General features: G+C 42.6%; 1 pseudogene; it reads right to left on the minus strand.

Annotated features, from left to right (window-relative positions):
* Nucleotides 1–229: 229 nt before the first annotated feature.
* LOC105853771 lies at nt 230–713 on the minus strand (annotated as a pseudogene).
* Nucleotides 714–9962: the final 9249 nt, after the last annotated feature.

Below are 9962 nucleotides of genomic sequence, written 5' to 3' on the forward strand. Positions count from 1 at the left end.
ACCCACTGTCAACATTTTTCCATTTCCATTATTATTCTCTTATCTCTCTAGCTTTATGTACACATTATATATTTTTCTAAATTATTAAGTTGGTGATGATGCCCATCATAATTTTTCATTTAAAATTTTATTTTATATATTTCCCCATACACATAAAAGGGTTTATTAATCCTCTTATGAAAAATCTAGACAATCATCACAGATAGAGATAAAGCAACAGCAGAATCTTTGCTCCTTCTGTTGTGCAGCCTCCAGCTCATTTTTTGCCTGCACCAACATTGGCCTTTGCAAGCCCCCTGACTCTCTTCATTATGTTTTTGCATTCCTTTCACTGTTACTCTCAGTTCTTTTTCTTCTCCTACAGGCCATGTCTTGCAAATCTATGGTTGGATTCATTTTTCTTTTAATAATCCAAGGAATCATAAATCCAGTTGTCTTGCCACCTTCAAAATGGGTTCTGAATCCAAATACAAAGATGACATTGGGGGTGGTCTTGTAATGTCAGCTAGTTTTCCCCAAATTTCTGACTTCAGTGCTATTGCCTTCTCAGGATAAAGGACATCTGTGACCACTGGTTTCAGCTGAAGCTGTGCATGGCCCATGAACTTCTTAGGCTGGGTAGTCACTGTGTCATTCATGATGTCGATGGATCTTCAGGCAGCAGGGGAGAAGAGAGTCAAATTTCACTTTAGAAGTTAAATACTTTTAAAAGGTAGACGATTGAATATGATTTGCACACGGTCCAATCGCCAAAGTGTGCAAAGAGAGATAGAGATAGAGTTCCCTCCCGTCCCTATGACCTACACACCCTATATTTCAGCATGAAAATCTAAAATTCAGAAAGGAATGTATCTTTTTTCTTTATAATATAATAGTTTATTTTTACATCATTTTGTACTTTTTTTTTCATCTCAATTGTAATCCCCGTGGGTTTCCCATCACCGAGTCACCCGAGTGCCATCACCATAGTCCCGTGCACTTCCCCCGCCCCCGTTTTTGATCCCATTCCCCACCCCACCCCCACAAAATGTCTCTGGTATATGGCTGTTCATTATTCTTAGTATTTTCTCGCTTGGTCCATTATACTCCTGCTATGAGTGAAACCATCTGGTATTTTTCTTTTTCCAGAAAAGAATGTATCTTAACATTTTCTGAAATCCATTTTTTGCCGATATAAGAAAATACATTATTTCCATACATGCAAATAATTGAGAAAATGATAGAGTCTTGCCTGAAAGAGAACCCAAAAGCCGTAAAAGCCCCTCAAAGCCATAAAGACTTGAGACTTCCGGTTTAATTACCTATGTATTTATTCAGGTTTCTGTTTCATCTACCAGTCTTTTATGGAGTCCTAAGCCCTGTGCTAGTGTGACAGACCGCATTTTCCAACACTCCTCTTCTCATAGTGTGCCTCTGACATACTTCCTATGGAGAGGTAGAGACAAGGGAGTTATTTTTTTCTCCTGACTTGTCACTACAGCGGAAGTGACATAATGTAACTTCCAAGACCAGGTCATATAAGGCAATACGGCTTCTCCCACCTGGTTCTCCTGGGATATTGTTTTTTGGAATTCACACACCACAATATGAGGAAAACAAGCTGCACTGTGAACATGCCCACAGGGAGAGGAACTGACAGTTCCCACCGACTTGACTACTTGGCAGCTGTGTGAGTGAGCTGTCTTGGAAAAAGATTCGTTGGTCCCCAGGAACCACTTTCACTGACACAGCAGGAGCAGACACAGAGATGAGCTAACCCTGCTGAACCCTGCCCACGTCATAGATTTGTAAACAAATAAAATAATTTCTGTGTTAGGCCACAAAGTTTGTGTTATTTTTTCCCTCCACAACAATAGTTGACCAAAACATCTAAGTGTAGGGAAATGCAAAAACAAAGAAGATCTGTTAGGTAGGGTTCAAAGAGCTCATATTGTAATGGAGGAAGGGTACAAATTGACAAAAATCAACTAACAACAGTGTCATGAAAACTCACAAAGTAAATTTTAAGATATGGGAGAATGTGCCTGAATCTGACTGGGCCTCAGAAGGATTTGAAGAAAACAAAAGTTGCTAAGTCTTGAAGGATGAGCTGTTCATCAGGTAGGAGAAAGAGGTCCCTTTCATGGTCAAGGGCATAATTTTGTGGTAGAACATAAGGAAGATGGTGAGGGGGGTGGGGCCCGGAATAGGATAAAATCTGAGAGAAGGAAAACCCAAGGATTCTGGCTAGAGAGCGAACAGAGACAAGGGCAGAAGCAGGAACTGGGGAGTCTGGGAGAGGAAAATGAGATCAAAAGGATGGTGGGATCTACTGGGCAAAACAGGATTCCCAGGGAGCTCAGGACCCACATCCCAACCTGATCCTCCCTCCAACAAGTCATCTGAGCTCTGTGAGCTCTAGGAACCTCTCTGAACCTCACTTCTCTCTATAAATTGGGGGATTGGAATGGTGAACTTAATAACCCTATTTAAATGAGGTCTGAGAGCTAGCGAGTGCCCATGCAGACTGGATCAGCACTCACAACCCAGCATGCCTTGCATCTCCCACAACACACCTGCTCCTCCTTCTGTCATACCAGCCCTCCAGAGGTTGTCAGTGGGTTGTGGAGGGCTGAGGATTAGGGGAAGTTCATGACTTCCCAAAGACTTTTGCCATGAATATACACTGCCAGCTCTTCCGTTGCTTTGGTTCCAAATAAACACACTGTTTAAATAACTAATGACTTCTGTTGAGGTCAGTGTTATGGGTGCCAGACAGAACTTAATGACCTTTAAGGCCCTGACCAATTTTGTGACAGTCACAAGTTTAAAGTCAGTGTTTCTCAAAATGTGTTCCTTAGGGAATCAAGACGCCTAGACACCTGGTAATGTACGTTCTAGTAATGCTGCAGGTTGTTCTGAAGACAATTAAAGAAACACTGGTGTGTGAAATGCTAGAACTGAGCTTCTCTTGTTCTTGGTTTATTTGAATAAAGTGGAGAACTATAAAGTTTTTGCTTTCTGTGAGGAATACTAAAGAAAGCAACATAAAAATGTAAGATTTAAGCACCATTTTACCCAAATGACAAACTAAACGTTTCTTTTCTCCTCAGGTAAGAAAGCAGTACATTGCTTTCCCTTTTTTTTATTAAAGAAAATAAACTTTATGAGAGCAGACAGAAAAGGGCCTTCCTTGACATTTGAAGCTTAGGCTATTATGGAGAAGACTAGAAGGCCCCAGAGAGGGAGGGTGTTTATTAATTCAGAGTGGACATGTATGAAACTTAGTCCCAAAGTCTCCCTGGTTGGACAGCTGCCAAAAGTATTGGCCTTTGGTTTGTGGTATACACAGCAAAAACATCAGTGTCATTTGGAATCTTCTAGACAGTCAGCTGTTTAAGAGACAAGGGGGACTGATTTCATTGGCAGGTGCAGAAACAGTCATGAGAAGAATCTTCTGGAAGATAAAAGTCTGGAGCCAGGACAAGTTTCTTGAAATAATACAAGTAGTAGCAGAGAACAGACATGAATTTGCTTTTCAAATGTTAATGAGGGTTCTAATCAGATAAATTCAGCATTTGCCCTAAGTTCTGCTGCCACACACCCTAGTTTGAGCCAAGCTAAACTGTCGTGCACTTGATTAAACCCAGTGAGGAGCTTATCAAGGACAGACCCAGTGTTTTTTCCTTTTTAAATCACCAGGAGGATTGAAACCAGAGCAAATTCAAAAAATGCAAACTCCCCTACTTCATTCGTTCCCCCCCCCCAAAAAAAAAACTTCATAGGAGCACACCTGTATCTATTTTGCCTAAAGAATTCCAGTATTTAGTTGAAATTTTTATCAGATCCTTTGTGGAAAGGAGGAAGGAAAGAGGAGAATGGAAAGGGGAGTCTAAGGCATGGAGACTAACCGTTTCTGGGTGGGCTCCTTTCCCTGCTAAGGTGAAAATGGACCACAAGTGCTGGAGGGAGAAAAAAGGAGGTGGTGGGGAGAGTGCACCCACCGCATCCAGCTGCCGCCCCGCCCACTGCTGCTGGGAGGTCTGCAGACTCACCCCTGTTGCTGGGGGTCACTGATCCTTGGCAGCAACAGCTGGCAGCTTCCTCCTGCCCTCCCACAAGTGGTTCAAACACGGCTACCAGGACAGCCTCCCCACCAAACAGAGGTCCAGAGAAGAGGCTCCTCGTGCAAAGCACTCCAGGAATTTGTGATTTATAGGAAGCAGACTTCCTAGGTGTGCAAATACAGACCTCCCCCCCCAAAATGAAGATCTGGGGCATATATTTTAATTGGCTCTTTTTCCTGAACGATAGCACTTCCAAAGTGTTTATCAAGAACTAAAGTGTGAGAGGTAGGAAAAGGGGTTCTTAGAATTTAGAATGACCAAAAAAACTGTGGTAGCTTGTTGTCTAACTTAGCTTCTTCCTCTCACCCCAACTTTTTCAAATTTATTTCCATTGCATTTAACTTCCAGACTTTGATTCCCCATGATATAATTGTCCTGCATTGATTTCTGCAAGCCCACATTTATGGGAATGTCAAAACAATTTCTTACAAAGCACAGGACATCAAAGGAAAGGCTGGCTTTACCTCCTGGACAGTAAACTGCTCATGAAATTGTTGGTGGGCCCAGGCTCAGGGTGGGGTCACCAGGAGGAGGAACAATGGGACTCAGCCATTACTCACCACCTGAATCCATTCCCTGCCCTCATGATCGGGGCCAAAAGATAAACACCAAGAGGGAAAAGAATGGAGCGTAAATATCCCGGGAAAACAAAGAACAACGCTCTCGCTCACTCCTGTGTTTTATCTACTCATGTGAGCTCAGGCACAAACCCTTACAGGAGACTCCCTACGCTGTTACATTATGTAACAGCACTGTTTTCAGGAGGCAAGGCCCTGCGCGCCACACAAGAGGAACCCAGATACTCTAATGTTGATGGCAATTTGAGATAACTGTCTCCTCTGAGGAGGCAAATCAACCAGATTAGGGAGTGGGAAAAAAGAAAAAGAAATAGGGGCTCCTTTCAAGGTCCTCCCTTGCATTTCATCATCAGCTATAGGCAAGTAGTTTAGAAAGTGCAGTAGTAACACAAGTCCTAGAATGAAATTCTCCTGGCCACCTGCCTTGACTTACCCTTTTTAAATTATTTCCCTATTTCTTCCCAGCTTTTTAATAAGTTTGTGGGCTTTGACGACTGTGGATAGCATCTTGGACTTCTAAATAAACTAGTACTGCTATTATCTGTCCATGTGGGGTATCATTTATTGGCTTCCTATTTTGTTGTAAGACTTAACATCCTCCCTAGTCTCCTAATCTAAACAATTTTTGAAGAAGTCAATAATCTGTTATTAGGTGTTATTTATCATAGAGAACAGACATAAACTATAGATTGTTTCCATTGAATTCTGGCACCCAGTGTTGTGGTTGAGAAGACCTGTCCTGCCAATTCTTGCTCCTTTGAACAGAACCTGTTTCATTCCTCTAGGGAAATGTTTAGGATTTTTTCTTTCTTCACAGATTCTGAAATTTCAAAGTGGTATGACCTGGTGGGGATCTGTTCAAATTCACATAGAAATTTTCTGGTATTATTTCTTTGCCAATTCTTTCACCATTGTTTTCTTTATTCTCCCTCTCTGGAATTCCTAAAAGGTGAATGTTGGTCTCCCAGACCAATCCTTTAATTTTCTTATCATTTCTTCTTTATTTATCTGCTCTACCTTTTTGTTCATCTTTCTGGGAGATCTTCCCACTTTTTCCTGCCAAATCTTTTTTTGGCTCTTCTATTTTTAATTTTTAAGAGCTCATTTTGTGCTTTTAGCTCCTTTGATCGTTCCTGACTAAAAGAATCCTGCTTCTGACTAATTGGTGCATTACTACGTCTATCTCCCTGAGAAGATTAAATACATGTTTGTGTGTGTGTGTGTGTGTGTGTGTGTGTGTATGTTTCTGAAGCTTTATTCTGTCCCTTATATTGTTTCTGGTTGCTCCTAAATCTTTTCCCTTGCTCTGATGATTTGGGGCTCTTTCATTCTGGAGGCTTTTCTCCAGAATCAGGTGACCCTGAGTGTCTATGCACAATGAAGATTAAGATTCAAATATCTGATTTGCAGGTTTGCTTTGAGGCATGTGGACAGGACACGTCAGCTGGTGCATCTCACCCGCCAGATGGTAGGCCAGCTTCTCAGGGTGGCTGAAGACCGAGGGCCTTTTCTCACTCAGCTCTCCCTCTGGGGACCTCTACCCCGCTGTCAGAGATGACTGGCTGCCAGCAGAGCAGGCGACAGTGCAGAATCCCCACCACTCAGTGATTGTCAGCGCTAACTTTCCTTTCCCCTGGTGTAACCCCCAACCTCACTCCTTCCCTCCACAGTGTATAATGTGGTTCTTCTGTTCAGTCTTTTTAGTTCAGCGCCTCTAGAGAAAAACTTCCAGTTTTACACGCAAGCAGGCAGCAGAGGGGGGCCAGGGCATTGTCTGGGCACAGGAATAGTGAGTACATTTGGGCTCCCTAAGCCAGACTTCTGAGCAATCTGCTGCCTTCAGTTTCTCACCTTCTCCTGGTACACCTGGTGCCACAGAAGCTCAGGTTCTCCAGCGTTCTGCTCTGGCCGAGAGCACTTCTCCTTGGAATGCCCCCTCAGGCCACCCAGTCACCACCTCTCCATCTGTTTTCCATCCGCCATTTAAAATCTGTGTAATTCCCCTTGCAGTGCATCTGTTTTTGTGTATTTCTATTTTTTATTTATATCCTCTTTTATTCCTTCACTAGAATCTTTAGCTGGTTTGGAAGAGAAAGTCTTCAGTTTGCCATATTCAACCAAAAGCCACTTCCTACTATTTAGATTTCACATTTGCTTTGCAGAACTCTGCTTGCCTGTTGTCCAGACAGATTCTCTGGGCTCAGTGAAGGTAGAAGATTCTAACCTTGGATCCATGAGGGCTAACTCATTTACCAATCTGGGCCTCATTTCTTCATGTGAAAATTAGGGCTAGAAGAAGGCTTAAATGTATCGATTTTTTTTTTTTTTGGTAAATTGTTATCTTATCATTAACAGAATTAAATTTCCTATTGTATTCAAGATAATTTCATCATAATCACCAAGTGAGACAGGCACTGTCTCAACCCATGGTTCAAGTGATTTCTACAAAAAGACACCCCTGACCTCTGGGGGTCCGGTGCACTTGTCTGGTGCCCTATGGCCTATGTTTTCCTTATGTTTCCTTTTCCATGTGAAACCCAGATATTCCATTAAATGGTTGGCTCTTTGTTTGATATTTAAATGTGGTAATTTGAGGAACAAAATAATTCTACTTGGTTATCTTTAGAAAAATAAGGGGCCTGTGGCCTCCCTGGTGGCACAAAGAATTAAAGCACAGCACTATGAAGCTGTCCACAGCCAATGAAGCATAAATTCGATCCCCTGCCAGGGAGGTGATCCACATGGTGCATCAGACCTCTTCTGCCTCCCACCGCTCCCCACAACAGTGTTTTTTCAATAGATCTCCCTGTTCTGCTCCCCACTCTGTCTCTGGTGAAGCCTCTTGCTCCCCATACCTCTGGCCTGTACCCCAGTTCTTGTATGCATAAATAAATAAATCTGAAAAAAAGAAAAGAAGTTTAAGGCCCATAACTATGAAGCTGTCTCAGCCCACTGTGATCACTAAAATAAGTGCCATAGACTGGGAGGCTCACGAATAACAGAGATTTATTTCTTACCTCTGGAGGTTGCAAGGCCTAGGATCAGTGTGTTTGCACATTGGTGAACTCCCTCTTCCAAGTCATAAACTTCTGCTGTAGACTCACATGGAGGAAAGAGAGCAAGGGTGCTCCTTGGGGCCACATCTACAAGGCACTAATGCTGTTCATGGGGGTGCCACTATCATGACCTAATCTACCCCCAAAGGTCACATCTCCAAATAGTATCACTGAAATCCAACACAGGAATTCAGGAGGGATACATGCATTCAGTCTACTGTAGGAAGGGACAGTCTAGTTCACTTTTTGTCCTTCCCTTCCTTTACTTTAGATGATCTCTCTAGAGGATCAATTTCTCCGTTTTCATCTTAGGTCTTCTGGTGTATTTTTTAAGTTGATAATCATTTAGTTACTTTTTCCCTTTGTAAAACAAGTAAGACCTGATGCATATTTCACCTGCTGAACTTTGACTTCCTGAGGGCTTGAGATTGTTTTCATTCTTCTCAGACACAGAATACAGCAGGGGGCCAGTACATCCCACAGTCCAGAGGCACAACAAGAGATCTTAGAGTTTATCTAGCCCGACTTCTTTCCTTACAGATGATCTAGGCAAGACCAAACAAGATGAAGTGGTTTACCCAAGAACTCCAAGGAAAAGATAAAGCCCACACTTGACCTGTCTGTACCTCTCAACTCAGAATGAGCACCATCGACTCTCCCACACCACCCAGGGCAGGCGTTCAGTTAGAACAGTCTTCAAATAGCATTGTTTTATTCCATGTGGCTTTGTTATAACAATGAGGAAAAAGTGAATTCCATCTCGGGTCACTGCCAGGTAGAGTTTGCAGGTTCTCCTCATATCTGTGGGCTTTCTCCAGGCCCTCAGGGTCTTCCTATATTCCAGAGATGTTCACATTGGCTTCACTAGCATGTCCCAATTGCCCCGGTAGAAATGAGTGTGAGTGAGTCCTGGGGTGGCACCCTGCCCAGTGTTGGGTCCTGCCTTCTGCCCTGAGCTGCCAGGACAGGCTCCTGCACCATGTCCTGAACTAGAATAAGTAAGTTGGAAAATGAGGAAATAAATAAATACAAATGCTTGTTGACTACTAGAAGTATTTGTGGTCTCTATTTAGAAGTTTGATGATGTTTTTGTGACTAGGAACTTAACTCTTGTTAATGTCAATAAGCCTGCATTAAAATTGGTTTTGTTATTTGTTGCTTTGTAAAGTTGAAGTTTCCAGGAACCTATCCATTATGTTTTGTGAGGACTTACAGAATCCTGAGTCTGCATCACAATCTTGTCTTTCCTTTTCTCTACATTGCAACACAACTTTCTCCTTTCTTTTTAAGTGCTGTTCTTTAAATAGCAATAATATTTTAACATAAACCTAGTAACTAAGTACATCAAGCAGGAAACTAGTATTTTCAGTAACAAATGATTCAGGCCCTCCCTGGCATGCAACAGAAGTGCAGCACTACCAAGCTGGCCACAGCCACTTCAGCACTAATTAGATCCCCAGCCAGGGAGGTGACCCACTGGAGCAGCAGACCTCGCCTATCTCACCCGCTGCTCCCCTCAGCAGTGTATTTCAGTACATCTGCCTGTTCTGCTCCCCACTCTGTGTCTGGTGTATCCTCTCACTGCCCCTGCACCTCTGGCCTGCACCCAGTTCTATATGCATAAATAATAAATAACCCTTTTTTAAATGATTAAGTATACACCCAAATATAACACACAATCATAAACAGTCTCCATCAATAGTTTCATCAGAAAACAGGTCAGAGGTAGGCATATTTCCTACCCTTAGTTGCTGTTTTGTTTACCTACAACATCTGTACATTTATTTCATCTTATTGCACAAAATTAATGCCAACTACCCTTCTTGCTCTTGTTTGTGCTGCCTTAGCTACTGGTCACCTGAGTGCATTCAGATTGAAGCACCTCCCTGCAAGGAGATTCCAGGATTCCAGGTGACTTTGCATCTCATCCAGATGGACGTGCCTGTTATCACCACTCACTCACCTACTCAGCAAATGTTCACTGTGGGCCCAGCACTGTTTTGGGCCTTTGGAATACAGCATGAACAAAACCAAGACCTTTGCCCTTGGGAAGCTAGTCTAGCAATATTTAAAAATATCTAAAATATTTAAAAATAAGTAAATTACACAACATGCTGGATGGTAGGAAGTGCAGTGGAACATAGAAACTGTGTAGATAAGGGCATCGGTCAGGAGAGGGTGATGTTGGCACGAAGGCTTGAAGGGAGAAGGATGAGCTGTAG

Source organism: Condylura cristata, unplaced genomic scaffold (assembly GCF_000260355.1).
Source record: "Condylura cristata isolate star-nosed mole 26May11 unplaced genomic scaffold, ConCri1.0 scaffold00002, whole genome shotgun sequence".
NCBI classification, from domain to species: domain Eukaryota; kingdom Metazoa; phylum Chordata; class Mammalia; order Eulipotyphla; family Talpidae; genus Condylura; species Condylura cristata.